At 43.7% G+C, this 15512-nt stretch overlaps 1 protein-coding gene across 2 annotated transcripts in view; it reads right to left on the reverse strand.

Annotated features, from left to right (window-relative positions):
• Positions 1-15512, reverse strand: part of LOC137372279 (phospholipid-transporting ATPase VD-like) — a 307708-nt gene that overhangs the window by 164273 nt on the left and 127923 nt on the right. The window lies entirely within an intron of this gene.

A 15512-nucleotide genomic window follows, 5' to 3' on the forward strand; every position in this document is an offset into this window, starting at 1 on the left:
TGGCAATTTAATTTTTTTGCACAAAAACAAGTTTGAGTTATCAGGAATAGACTGAACTATGTTGATTGAATTTTACATTCAGTTTAAGAGAGAAGAGTGGGTCCAAGACTAGTATCTTAAACTTAAATAAAGGCAATTATGAGGGCATGAAAGCAGAGCTAGCTAAAGTGAACTGGCAAATCAGGTTAAGAGAGAGCTCAATAGGGATGCAGTGGCAGACATTTAAGGGGCTATTTCAGAAAACACAGAATAGATACATTTCAATGAGAAAGAAAAATTCCAAGGGTGGGACCCACCATCCGTGGTTAACTAAAACAGTTAAAGAGAGCATCAAACTTAAAGAAAAAGCCTATAATTGTGCAAAGATGGGAGGCAGGTCAGAAGATTGGACAAAATATAAAAAACAACAAAGAAGGACTAAATGATTGATAAGAAATGTAAAATTAGAGTACGAGAGAAAGCTAGCTAGAAATATAAAGACAGATAGCAGGAGTTTCTATAGATATTTAAAAAAGAAAAGTTAACAAAGTGAGTGTTGGTCCTATAAAAAGTGAGTCTGGGGAATTAATAGATAATAAGGGGATGGCAGATGAATTGCACAGATATTTTGTGTCGATCTTCACTATTGAGGATACAAGTAACATCCCAGTATCAGCTGTAAGTCAGGAAATGGAAGGGAGGGCGGGGGGAACTCAAGAAAATTACAATCACCAGGGAAATGGTACTGAACAAATTGTCGGATCTGCGGGCTGACAAGTCCCCGGGTCCTGTTGGACTTCATCCTAGGGTGTTAAAAGAAGTGGCCAATGAGATAGTTGATGCATTAGTTTTAATTTTCCAAAATTCCTAGATTCGGGGATGGTTCCACTGGATTGGAAAATAGCTAATGTAAATCCTTTATTCAAAAAGGGAGGCAGACAGAAAGCAGGAAACTACAGGCCAGTTAGCTTAACATCTGTCTTAGGGAAAATATTAGAAGCTATTATTAAAGATGTTAGATTTAGAAAAATTCAAGGTAATCAGGCAGAGTCAACATGGTTTTGTGAAAGGGAAATCATGTTTCGGCAATTTATTCGAGTTCTTTGAGGGAGTTACATGTGCTTTGGATAAAGAGGAACCAGTATTGTACTGAGATTTCCAGAGGGCATTTGATAAGGTGCCACATCATAGGTTAGTGCAGAAAATAAAAGCTCATGGTGTAGGGGGTATCATATTGGCATGGATAGAAGATTGGCTAGCTAACAGGAAACAGAGTAGGCAAAAATGGGTTGTTTTATGGTTGGCAGGATGTAACGAGTGGTGTGCCACAGGGATCTGTGCTGGGGCCTCAACTTTTTACAACTTATATAAATGACTTAGATGAAGGGACTGAAGGTATGGTTGCTAAATTTGCTGATGACACAAAGATAGGTAGGAAAGTAAGTTGTGAAGAGGGCATAAGGAGGCTACAAAGGGATATAGATAGGTTAAGTGAGTGGGCAAAGACCTGGCAAATGGAGTATACTGTGAGAAAATGTGAAATTGTCCACTTTGGCAGGAAGAATGAAAAAGCATATTATCTAAATGGTGAGAGATTGCAGAGCTCTGAGATGCAGAGGGATCTGGGTGCCCTAGTGCATGAATCGCAAAAGGTTATTATGCAGGTACAGCACGTAATTAGGAAAGCTAATAGAATGTTACTGTTTATCGCGAGGGGAATTGAATACAAAAGTAGGGAGGTTATGCTTCAGCTATATAGGCCATTGGTGAGATCACATCTGGAGTATTGTGTACAGTACTGGTCTCCTTATTTAAGGAAGGATGTAAATGAATTGCAGCAGTACAGAGAAGGTTTACTCGACTAATACCTGGAATGGGTGGGCTGTCTTACGACAGGCTTGTATCCACTGGAATATAGAAGAGTAAGAGGGGACTTGATTGAAACATACAAGATCCTGAGGGGTCTTGACAGGGTAGATGTGGAAAGGATGTTCCCCCTTGTGGGAGAATCTCAAATTAGGAGTCACTGTTTAAAAATAAGAGGTCGCCCATTTAAGACAGAGATGAGGAGAATTTTTCTCAGAGGGTCATGAGTCTTTGGAATTCTCTTCCTCAAAAGGCAGTGGAAGCAGAGTCTTTGAATATTTTTAAGGCAGAGATAGATAGATTCTTAATAAGCAAGAGGGTGGAAGGTTATCCGGGGCAGGTGGAAAGTGGAGCAATGAGTTCAACCATGAACTTATTGAATGGCAGAGCAGGCTTGAGGGGTCGATTGGCCTACTCCGGCTTCTAATTCGTATGTTCGATAGTAAGGCTAGGATGAGCAACGGCAGCAAAGCACAAGCTGTTTGAGTGGTGCTCATCATCCCCCTTGTCTTGGAAAAGTCCTACTTTCTCAGAGCACTCCTTTCCTAATTCACTTGCTTCTTTCACAATTAAATTATATAAATCAAACAAAATAATTGCTCCCTTCTCAAGAGCTCATAGAAGCGTTGCTCTTCCTTTCCTCCCTTGTGGGCATCCCTGAACTGTTTACATTAGTTACGCAATTGTTCAGCACAATCCAAGACAGAAGAATGGGAGGCCACAGCATTATCATCAATAATTCTTTTCATGAACAGTACAGACAATGAAATCTTCATTAGGGCATTATGGTCCAGCACAGCTAATACCAATAAAGGGACAGTACATATATCCCCAAGTGAACAGTACTGAACGGCTGAGGGGACACCAGAACAATGTTACGGCCAGATGAGGAAGGGGGTCTCAGGCTCCCCTCTTGTTCTTCCTCTTTCGACTGCAACAGGGTTTATTCCCTTTTTAAACCGTGGTTGTGCTTACCACCTCATTTTACCTTTAATGTGATTGCGAAAGAACCAATCGGACAGGTTTTCTTGAGTTTTAACAACAAAGAGGTGAATTTATTAAACCTAACAATCTAAAACCGATCTAGTTAAAGCAATAAATTTATATTACACATTCACACGAGAATCTCACATACACAAGTAGATTACAGGAGGGAAAGAAGAGTTGGTGGTTGGATTAGAGTCCGGAAAAAATGGAACTTAAATACACAGTCTGTGAAGTGGATGATTCGGTGGTCTTACAGCTGAAGCTGTATTCTTGAAGTCCTTGGCTGGTCAAAGTGCACTTTGTGGCCAGCCCACTTGGCTCAAGGCTTTCTTGGAGGCAAATTTGTAGTTGGTTCTCTTCCCCGGTCTCTGTCTGTAGCAATCTGTAGGCTTGGAGGGATTCATAGTCGCAGACGGTTTTCAAACTTGTGCTATCCGGGGGAGTGGGGGGGGGGGGGGGGGGGGGTGGAAGAGGAGAGAGGGAGAGAGAGTGAAAAAAACAGGAATCACATCATTCTCTGCTGCTGCACACTCAGTTTCTGACTTGTCTCTTTGTCCAAGGGAAAAGAAGACAGCCTCCACTGAGATGGACAGATGGTCACATGACTGCTTCAGGTGTTCTGGAGCCTTCTAATGAAATTCAAGGTTAGACATTAGCTCCACAGGCCCCAGGATGCCAATTTACACTTGCAGGGGGTTTGCTCTTTCAAAGTCAAGGATTGCCTTGAATGCCATGCCCATGAAGCAATTTTAGGTAATTCAGTCACTTACAGCAAGCCATTGTCCTGGGTCCATGCCGCTCAAACCTGCGTCTCCGGCTGGATCTTTTCGAATATGAAAAGGTGTTTCAGATGCAAATTGCGGTGGCCATCTTGGCTGCCAGTTTTATTTAAAAAGATAACTGCAAGGGTTTTCCATTAAAAATTTAATGTAAGTTTTCAACTGATTAATTAAAAATTCCTCATTTGGTATATTGTGTTTTCTTGACACCTCCACATCACGCAGAATGAATTGTGACGTTAGGAACATTTCATTAAAGTGGTGGAAAAGAAAAAGAAAACACACATTCATTCTCAATCATTCCTCAAATTCACTCATTAATCTTAGAATTTCTGCAACTGACTTAGCCTGCAACAGCTATGCTGATTTATTTTTTTGGAGTTTGTCTGGGATGGTTGTGTGTTGGGTTAGACCCTGGACAACACATCAGCGATTACACTGTCTTTCCCTGCAATGTGAGTAATTTTTAAATGCTAAGGTTGTAAGAGCAGGTTCCATCAAAACAGGCTGGCATTTTCATTTTTGAATTTCTCCACAAAGGTTAGAGGATTTTCTTTTTATATTTTAGAGATACAGCACTGAAACAGGCCCTTCGGCCCACCGAGTCTGTGCCGACCATCAACCACCCATTTATACTAATCCTACATTAATCCCATATTCCTACCACATCCCCACAAGTCCCCTACCACCTACCTATACTAGTGGCAATTTATAATGGCCAATTTACCCATCAACCTGCAAGTCTTTGGATGTGGGAGGAAACCGGAGCACCCGGCGAAAACCCACACAGTCACAGGGAGAACAGTACAGGCAGTACCCAGAATTGAACCCAGGTTGCTGGAGCTGTGAGGCTGCGGTGCTAACTACTGCGCCACTGTGCTGCCCTGTATAAACCACTTCCTCCCTATATCCATTTTGCACATAGTTGTCAAAGTGCTGGAGAGCTAGCAACATTGCCAGCATCTCTTTTTCCACAGTAGAATATCTAGTTTGGTGTTGGTTTATCTTTTTGGACAAGTACCCTACTGGTTTCTCAATACTTGCCTCATCGTCTTGGCGCAGGACTACTCCTAGGTCACTAGCATCAACTGCCACTTTAAAGGGTTTATTAAAGTTGGGAGCTGCTAGAACTGGTTAGTTTGTTAATATAGCTTTTAACCTTTCAAAAGTGGTTTGGCACTTCTCTGACCACGCTACCTTGGCTCTTTTCTGCAGTAAGTCTGTCAGTAGGGCAGCTATGGTGCTGGTTTGGAACAAACTTGCGGTAAAACCCACACATTCCCAGAAAAAAGCATGATTTTTCTTTTTGTCGTGGGAATGGAAAAATCCATTAGTGCTTGTACTTCTGCTGTCCTGCGCAGCAATCGCCCCTGACCTACAACATGCCCGAAGTAGGTCACTTGAGCTTTAGCAAACTCGCATTTTGTCAGGTTGACGACTGGGTTAGCTGACTATAACTGTTGGAAGAGGGCATCTAATTGGGGTAGTGGTCCCCCCAGGTTTCACAGTATACCAGCAAATCATCTAGGTATACTACACAGTGTGGTAGGCTAGCCACTACCTGATTCATTAGCCTTTGGAAGGTGGTTGGAGCATTCCTTAAACCAAATGGCATCACTCAGCACTGGAATAGGCTGTCTGGGGTGACAAAAGCTGATAACTCGTTGGCTCGGGGTGTTAAGGGAACATGGCAATATCTATTTAGCAAGTCTATTTTTGTTATATAGGTGGCATTCCCTACTCTATCAATACAGTTTTCCAGGCGGGGAACCTTCCTGTAATCAATGCAGAGCCTAGTAGAGTCATCGGGCTTGGGTTCTCGCACTAGTGGGGAACACTAGCTGCTCTGGCTGGGCTCAATTAGGTTGTTTTCCAGCATGTACTGTATTTCCTCCTGAACCTGGGCCAGTTTCTTGGGACCCATGCGATAGGGGTTCCATTTTATGCAAGGGGTCTCTCCTACCTCCATATCATGTAGGGTTAAGGTTGTGCATCCTGGTGTTTCCTTGCAGACTTCTTTAACTGCAGTGAGCAGCCTAGCTAGAGCTTCTCTATGTTCCGCCTTTAAATAGGAGAGCATGGCATCTAGGTTATTTCAACACTTCGGTGTTGGCTAACTGGGCAGGAGACGGTTCAATTTGAGAATCTCCCAGGCCTTCCTCTAGTTCTTCCTCATTGTCCCATTCATCCCCTTCCTTCCGGACGGTCTGATAGAGCTGTCCTTGTCTGTCCCTTTCCCAGCTGTGGTATTGTTTTACTTGTTAATGTGGCACAATCTTTGTTTTTTCCTTTGGTCTGGAGTGTCAATCAAATAATTTACTTGGCTAATCCTTTTTGCCACTTAGTAAGGGCCACTGAACCGGGCTTTTAGGGGTTCACCCTGAATTGGGAGTAATACTAATACATGGTCTCCAGGCCGAAATGTTCTGGCCTTGGCATGTTTGTCCGCTTGCCTTTTAATACCTCCTTTGCCTGGGAGGTCTTTAGGTGTTCCTGAGCCACTGCGCAGATTCTCGTGAACCGCTCCCGGAACTTGGAAATATAGTCTTAGGATTTCTTTGAATGCCTTGCTAATGAAGCAATTTTAGGTCATTTTTTACGAGGGTTTCCATTTTTTGTTAAAACTTGAGAATCTATATTTTAAAAACTGAAAAGGATTTCATGGTTGCTGAAATTTTGAAGAAGCTGAACTTTGAGTGTTCTTCTTAAAAGGAAGGTCAACAGAAAGTTGATCAGTAAACAAATCTTACTGGAAAGCATCTGTTTGCAAATAACCCTGCAGGGAGTTTGTGCTTGTGACTCTGAAAAGGATGTTTACAAGGGAATGACAAACCAGGATTTATGGCCATCATATGACTTGCCTCTGGAAAGCTTTTAGTTTCATTTTGAACAGTTAAAAAAAGCCAGTGGGTATTTGGCCAAGAACAGAAAGAAATTTGCTCCCTGACCTGCTAGGAGAACAGAAGAAGACAACTGATGTCTCTCTCTCTCTTTGAAGAATCCCTGCATCAAGTTGTACTGTTGCCTCCTGTATTTGAAGAAATCCTGTATGTTTGCAGAAAGCTTGCATCTTTGAAGGAACTTTGCATCGAATGTGTGAGAATTAAAACCTTTGTTGATGCACATCTGATATAAGACCTATGTGACGCCTTGTGCTGAATCTCTTTGAAAGCCTACCCAAACTGATCATGAACATCGCTCGGAAAGAACTGTTCAAGGCAGATTCCTTTTGACAGCCATCTATTCGCCTTTGGGACACCTCGCCAAACAAAGAACTTTCACACCTTCTCTTCAGTCTAAGTTTTTAAAAATCCTTCTATTTCTTTGTAACAGCTGTAAACAAAAATCCAATTTTCCCGGTTAACCGGATGTTAGTGTGTGCCTGTGCGTGAGGGCTAGGATAAAAATAAGGGGCTTTAATATTTCAATTCGTGCATAGGTTTACTTCATTATTGGTTAAGACTTGGTTTACAATAAACGGTTAATTCTGTTGTTTATTAAAGAAACCTGGTTGGTGTGCCTTATTCTGGGGAAAAGTAGAGTACCTGATAGAATTTTCCCTCTTATTGAAACAGTCAAATATATGTTGTGACCTATGGAGAAGTGAGACTGAATTAACAGCAGCAGCCTGACATTGTCATACTCACAGAATTATCCCTTACAGACAATGTCCCAGACACCACCATCACCACCTGGGTATGTCCTGTCCCACCGGCAGGACAGACCCAGCAGACAGGGCAGCATAGTGGTATACAGTCGGAAGGGAGTTGCCCTGGGAATCATCAACATCAACTCCGGACCCCATGAAGTCTCATGGCATCAGGTCAAACATGGGCAAGGAAACCTCCTGCTGATTACCACCTACTGCCCTCCCTTAGCTGATGAATCGGTACTCCTCCATGTTGAACACCACTTGGAGGAAGCAATGAGGGTGGCAAAGGCACAGAATGCACTCTGGGTGGGGGACTTCAACGTCCATCACAACAGTGGCTCGGTAGCACCATCACTGACTGAGCTGGCCAATCCAAAAGTACATAGCTGCTAGACTGGGTCTGCAGCAGATAGTGAGGAAAACAAGAGGGAAAAACATACTTGACCTCGTCCTCAGCAACCTGCCTGTCACAGATGCATCTGTCCATCACAGTATGTAGGAGTGACCACCACACAGTCCTTGTGGAGAGTAAGTCCTGTCATCACATTGAGAATACCCTCCATTGTGTTGTGTGGCATTACCACCGTGCTAAATGGGATAGATTTTGAACAAATCTAGCAACTCAAAACTGGACATCTATGAGGCACTCTGGGCCATAAGCAGCAGCGTATTCAACTACAATCTGTAATCTCAAGGCCCAGCATATCCCCCACTCTACGATTACCATCAAGCAAGGGGATCAACCCTGGTTCAATGAAGAGTGCAGGAGAGCATGCCAGGAGCAGCACCAGACATACCTCAAAATTAGGCGTCAACCTGGTGAAGCTACAACCCAGAACTACTTGCATGCCAAACAGCGTAAGCAGCACGCGATAGACAGAGCTATGCGATTCCACAACCAACGGATCTGATCTAAGCTCTGCAGTCCTGCCACATCTAGTCGTGAATGATGGACAATTAAACAACTAACTGGAGGAGCTAGCTACACAAATGTCCCCATCCTCAATGATGGAGGAGCCAAGCGCATCAGTGCAAAGGATAAGCTGAAGTATTTGCAACAACCTTCAGCCAGAGGTGCCGACTGGATGATCCATCTCAGCCTCCTCCTGAAGTCCCCAGCATCACAGATGCCAGTCTTCAGTCAATTTGACTCACTCCACATGATATCAAGAAACGACTGAAGGCACTGGATACTGCAAAGGCTATGGGCTCAGACAACAATCTGGCAATGGTAGTAAAGACCTGTGCTCCAGAACTTACTGCTCCCTGAGTGAAGCTGTTCCAGTACAGTTACAACATTAGCATTTAACCGGCAATGTGGAGAATTGCCCAGGTATGTCCTGTACACAAAAATCCGGACAAGTCCAACCTGGCCAATTACCGCCCCATCAGTTTCCAGTGGATCATCAGTAAAGTGATGGAAGGTGCTGCTGAAATGCTATCAAACGGCACTTGCTTAGCAATAACCTGCTCAGTGACGCCAGTTTGGGTTCTGCCAGGGCCACTCAGCTCCTGATCTCATTACAGCCTTGGCTCAAACATGGACAAAAAAGCTGAACTCAAGAGGTATGGTGATAGTGACTGCCCTTGACATCAAGACAGCATTTGACCGAGTATGGCAACAAGGAGCCCTAGCAGAACTGGAGTCAATGGGAATCAGGGGGAAAACACTTCGCTGGTTAGAGTCATACCTAGCACAAAGGTATGTAGTTATTGGAGGTCCATCATCTCAGCTCCAGGACATCATTGCAGGAGTTCCTCAGGGTAGTATCCTAGGCCCAACCATCTTCAGCTGCTTCATCAATGACCTTCCCTACAATTACAAGGTTATAAGCGGGGATGTTCATTGATGATTGCACAATGTTCAGCATTCTCGCGAATCCTCAGATACTGAAGCAGTCCGTGTCGAAATGCAGCAAGACCCAATATCCAGGCTTGAGCTGATAAGTGGCAAGTAACATTCGCGCCACACAAGGTGGCGGGCAATGACATCAATGACATCTCCCCATGAGGCATTACCATCGCTGAATCCCCCACTAACAACATCCCGGGGGTTGACCAGAAACGGAACTAGAGTAACCATATAAATACCATGGCTACAACAACAGGCCAGAAGCTAGGAATCCTGTGGCAAGTAACTCACCTCCTGACTTCCCAAAGCCTGTCCACCATCTACAAGGCACAAGTCAGGAGTGTGATGGAATACTCTCCACTTGCCTGGATGGATGCAGCTCCAACAACACTCAAGAAGCTCAACACCATCCAGGACAAAGCAGCCCACTTGATTGTCACCCTAGCCACAAACATTCACTCCCTCCACCACTGACGCACAGTGGCAGCAGTGTGTACCATATACAAGATGCACTGCAGGAACTCACCAAGGCTCCTTAGAGAGCATGTTTCAAATCCGCAACCTCTACCACCTAGAAGAACAAGGGCAGCAGATGCATGGGAACACCATCACCTGCAAGTTCCCCTCCAAGCCACACACCATCCTGACTTGGAACTATATCACTGTTCCTTCACTGTCACTGGGTCAAAATCCTAGAACTCCCTTCCTAACACTGCGAGTGTACCTACCCCACATAGACTGCAGTGGTTCAAGAAGGCGGCTCATCACCACCAAGGGCAATTAGGGATGGGCAATAAATGCTGTCCTAGCCAGCGATGCCCACATCCCATGAATGAATTAAAAAAAAACAGTGCAGTCCTCCAGCCTCGGTTGCAACAATTTCAATCACTCATAGCAAGCCATTGTCCTGGGTCCATGCTGCTCAAACCTCTGTCTCTGGCTGGATCTTTTGGAACAAGAAAAAGTGTTTCAGATACAAATTATGCTGGCCATCTTGGCTGCCAGTTTTTAAAAATATTTAACTGCAGGGGTTTTCCCAATAAAAGTTTAATGCAAGTTTTCAACCAATGAATTAAAAATTCCTCATTTGACATATTTTTTTCTGCCAACACAAAAGAACTAAACTATCAAAGTATCCCTAATCGGCTAACATTTATAAAGACTGTCCTAGGTCTTCTCCCTATTCAAAGGAGAGGAGATAGGAAAGAAATGCTTAAAAATTCTGAAAGGTGTGGACAAATCTGATCCAAACAAACATTTCTGTTGTGTAAAGATTTTGAGCAAATTTAGGATAGCAAAAGAAAACAGCAAAGGCAATATGAACTTTTTTTTAACTAAAACTGTGGTGAATACTTAAATACTTTTCTCTTTTCTTTTCTCAAATACTTAAAACTGATTACTGGTTCAGGTGGTAAAACAAGAAATCTTAACGGGTTTCAAGGAGGAAATGGCCAGGTTCTTGTCAACAAAGGTGATTCAGGGTTATTAGAAATGCACCAAGGGAACATTGTGGGCAGGATGGACCAAAAGTCTTCACCTGCCTGAAATAGTCACTTCCTCAGTAAGTAAGATTGTTCTGAGTGAATAAGTGAATAAAAGTCATCAAACTCAGGTTTGTAACATTTTAGTGGATTGGAAATAAATGAGTTGAAACATTTTCACTGAGCAGCAACGGTAATATAAATTCTGCTCGTTAGAATAATCCACAAAATTAATGTAAATTCCATTCAGAAATCTGGTGTTTTTAAAATGAATTACATTTAAAGCAAACACATGTAGAATGTACAACTATCTTTTATGTTTATAATCAAGATCACACATTTAAAAAACGGAGTATCTCCTGACAACGCAGAGTATGCACAGAGCGATCGCTTAAGTCATCAGTGTGTCCGAACATTTGCTAGTATGAATGCGCGCACGCACGCAGACATCACCATGCAATAGCGTCAGACGTAATGACGTCTGAGCATTGCCTCACCCCTCAATGGCCACGATCGCTGCCGCCATTCCTCCTAATAGAATCCCATTCCCTCCCGCCATCCCCGTCTCAATCACCACTTTCAGTTTCCCACTCCCAGCGACTCACGGCCCCACCCGCCCCCCTCGCTGCTTCCCCCGTCGGCCACTTGCAAACCACTTCATTGCCTGGGCTGCTCACCGCTCCCACCCCACCGCCGCTCACTCCACCCTTGGCCGTTCGCTCCATGCTGGTTTTCCGCACCCCCACCCCGCTCTCCCCCCCCCCACCCCGCGACTCTGGGCGGCACGGTGGGAAACGAGCAGCCGAGGGGAGGAATCGGCGAGGCCAGAAGCGAGTGGCCGGTGGGGGTGAGGTATGGGGCAAATGGAAAGGTGGGGAGCAAGAGGGGTACAGTTGGGAGTGGGATGGAGGCGGTGATGGGTTTAATTCATTTTATGTGTCAAATTGAGCAGCGCCATATTTATTATTGGCAGCTGCCTGAGACATCGCAGATAGTGACGTTTCAGTCAATGAGGCTATATTTGCGCATGTGCCAATACTGCACCAGCTAGTGCTTGTGGTGTCAGCAAATGCAGCTTTAAAAAAAAAAATTCTAAAATTCAATTGGATCGGATTGATTTACTATTATATCCAAATTTCTGGACTTATCCAGTGGTTCAGTGAATAAATGTACCATGCAGATGGCACTAAGCAGGTTTCAACCCCTGGCCTCTGAGGTGGCCAATCACCACCAAGGCACCAACACGGATGCTACAATTTGCTTTGATGTCTGCTAGCACTTCCTCGCCCTGATCACCAGTCTCTGTTGGAAAGTGCATGTTCGTGGACGTCATCCACCATGAGTAAGCAGCTGGTAAATCCACCATAGGCATGCAGGTGGCACCTTACTGTGTCTGGGTTTACATTTGAAGAATGGCCACTGATTCAAGATCCCAGAAAGCTCCCATTGGTGTCGACCAGCACAGAAGGAAAAGACCACAGGCTCGAATTTTTATAATTCCTTTCATGACCTCAGGATATCCCAAACTGCTTTGCAGCCAATGAAGTACTGAAGTGCAGTCACTGTTGTAATGTAGGAAAACACAGCAGTCAATTTGTGCAGTGCAAGCTTCCACAAACAACCAGTTAAATGATCAGATACTCTGTTTTTGTGATGTTGATTGGATAAGTATTAGCCAGAGCTGGGGGAACTTCCCTGCTCTTCTTCGAATAGAGTCACAGGATCTTTCACATCCACTCGAGAGAGCAGACGGGACCACGATTTAACTGGGATATGGAGGAAAGTTGGGCAAATTGTGTTAAGGTGCTAATCAGACATAATTTCATAGCATGGTGTAACATGACTAGGGGCTGAATAGCCTATTCCTGTTCCTATGACCATTGATTGCTTCAGTAAAAATGTTCACACTTAAGTCGCACATCAGTGCTCATACCTGTAACAGTGTCAAAAGCATCTTTATTTGTCCATTACCACCCCCTTTTGCCTTGCACCATTATCCCTATTTTCATTTGATCTCTCCTGCCTTCCACCCTATCACAGAAAAAAATACTTGCATTTATAAAGTGCTTTTCACGGCCATTGGACGTTTTCGTGGCAGCTAATTTGCACACAACAAATTCCCACAAATAGCAATGTGACAATGACTAAATAATCTGTTTTTGTGATGTTGATTGAGAGATAAATATGGCCAGGACATCAGGGATAAATCCCTTTCTCTTCTTCAAAATCACATCATGGGATTTTTACATCCACCTTAGAGCACAGATGAGGCCTTGGTTTAATGTCTCATTTGAAAGACGGCAGCCCTGACAGTGTAGCACTCCATCAGTGCGGCACTGGAGCGTCGACCTAGATTGTTGCGCTCAAGTCCTGATGCGGGACTTGAACCCGCAACCTTCTGACTCAGAGGCAAGGGTGCTATGAGCTGAGCCACGGTTGACACAAACCTTCCCAATTGTTCTTCCCCGCTCCCCTTGCCCCCACCACCCCTCCCCACTTTTCCCTGTCTCTGTACTGGCTGAAAAGCTTATATCTCTAACAAGACATGGATGGGCATGGATGCTTCAGTGTCTGAGAAGTTGCAAATGGTACAGAACACTGTGTAATCTTCAGCAAATATCCCCACTTCTGACCTATGTTGGAGGAAAGGCCATTGATGAAGTAGCTAAAGATGATTGGGCCTAGGAAACTACCCTGAGGAACTCCTGCAGTGATGTCTTGGAGCTGAGGTGATTGACCTCAAAAACCTCAACCATCTTCCATTGTTAGGTATGACTCTAACCAGTGCAGAGTTTTCCCCCTGATTCTCATTAACTTCAATTTTGCTAGGGCTTCTTGATGTCATACACGGTCAAATGCTGCCTTGATATCAAGGTCGATCACTCTCACCTCACTCTGGAATTCAGCTCTTTTGTCCATGTTTGGACGAAATTTGTAATGAGGTCTGGAACCGAGTGGCCCTGGTAGAGCCCAAACAGAGTATCAGTGAGTAGGTTGCTGCCTAGTAAGTGCTGCTTAATAGCACTGTTGACGACACCTTTCATCACTTTGCTGATGATTGGAGAGTAGACTGATGGGGCGGTAATTGGCTGGATTGGATTTGTCCTGCGTTTTGTGGAATGGAATATCTGGGCAAATTTCCACATTGTTGGGTAGAAGCCGGTGTTGTAGCTCTACTGGAACAGCTTGGCTAAGGGTGCAGCTAGTTCTGGAGCACAAGTAGCTCATGCTGCTGTGAACTAACAAAATCAGTGAAAATAAACTCTTCTTCCAATGTACCAGACATGTCCGTGATGCAAATAGAGATTAGAATTTAGAGAACAAGTGCAGTGCCTGGGACAAGCCATTCACTATTAAAATATTAATCAATATATACAAAAAAAAAATCAGTGTGTTCAATGCTATGCATTGGTGTCAAAATAATCAGCTACTCGACAAGAGGTCCCTGGTGGCAAACTTAGGCAGTAAGATTTAACAAGAAAGTTATCTCAATACCAGACAGGTTCCAGGGACACAGTATGAATGGGACTGGACACAAATCACAGTGTTCCAACTACAGAAGCGGGAGGAGCAAGGGGAATGGAGGAATGTAGTTGTCTGGTGAGATTAGGATCATTTGTTTCCCCCTACATTCCTGAACTAATGTTATTTACAAGTGATTCTGCAGTACAGCAAATATTTTCCATTTCATGATTACATCATGACCCAGTAGCTATTGTCCAGAACATTGAATAAAGACATCAGGAACGGATAAATGGCTAAGGGGCATATTTTTCTTTTTCAAATGTACTTCTACTTTTTAATTTAAAGAGAAAACGTCACCAAAGCGAAATTGTTTTAAATTGTCAAATTTGTTGCTGGCATGGATACTCTTTAGATTGCACTGGTGGTATCAAGCATGGAGTGTGGCCCTGAATGGTATTAGTGGAAACATCAAGATCCATAACTTTAAATTGGCCAGATCCAGAGCCATGGGACCCAAAGCAACAGAGCTGGTGGTCACATAATACCAAATGTTCATGATTTTTGAATGAAACAACAACTATTTGGGCCACATCTGTTCATTGTGTAAATCAATGATTTAGATACTGCCCTAGAGGGAAGTGTCCAGATTTTCAAATTACACCCAATTAGGAAATATAGTTAATTCTTTAGAAGATCAATGGAAGCTGCATAGGGATACTGATGCGGGAATGATCTAAAAACTGGCAGTTGTAAGTCATTGTAAGGTGAGGTGACACATTTAGTCTGGAAAAAATAACTTTAGTAATTATACTTTGAATGGAAGTAGGCTCGATGCTGTGGAAGAACACTGGGACTTGTGGGTACAGGTTTACAGAACATTAAAAGGCAGCACTTGGTAAGGCTACAAGAAAAAGCTAATGAATTCTAGGTTTTAGCACAACAGCTGCAAAATATACACCTCCACCCTATGCACCATGATCACCTCTATGGCCAAAGATAGGATAGAAAAGGCACTATATAAGTGCAAGTTGTTGAAAGCTGAGGAAGACAACAAAGATTATGCATTAAGGGAAGAGGACTGATGAGAGATATAGACACAGATCCTCAACATCACCTGCTTCAAAATTCACAATGGCCAATTCAAGATGATCTATCGCATATAACGCAAGCCCCATGAACTCCATGGACTTCTGCAGCAACTGTGCCTATAAAAGATACCAAGTACACATATTCTGGTCATTCCCCACATCCAGTATTCCTGGTTCACAGTCCAGGAGACCAATAGGATATTGACTGGTCTTACAATCCTAAAGGATCTAGTTCTGTGGTTACTGGGCCGGGCTAGTGAAGAGCAAGAGTCCCCTGGGATGAGCAAGCTAGCACAACTGTCACTATTAGCTCCAAGAAGGTGCATTCCCCATCTCTATGGCAAAGTACAGCCTTTCCCTCAA

The sequence above is a fragment of the Heterodontus francisci genome, chromosome 1, assembly GCF_036365525.1.
Source record: "Heterodontus francisci isolate sHetFra1 chromosome 1, sHetFra1.hap1, whole genome shotgun sequence".
Lineage (NCBI taxonomy): Eukaryota > Metazoa > Chordata > Chondrichthyes > Heterodontiformes > Heterodontidae > Heterodontus > Heterodontus francisci.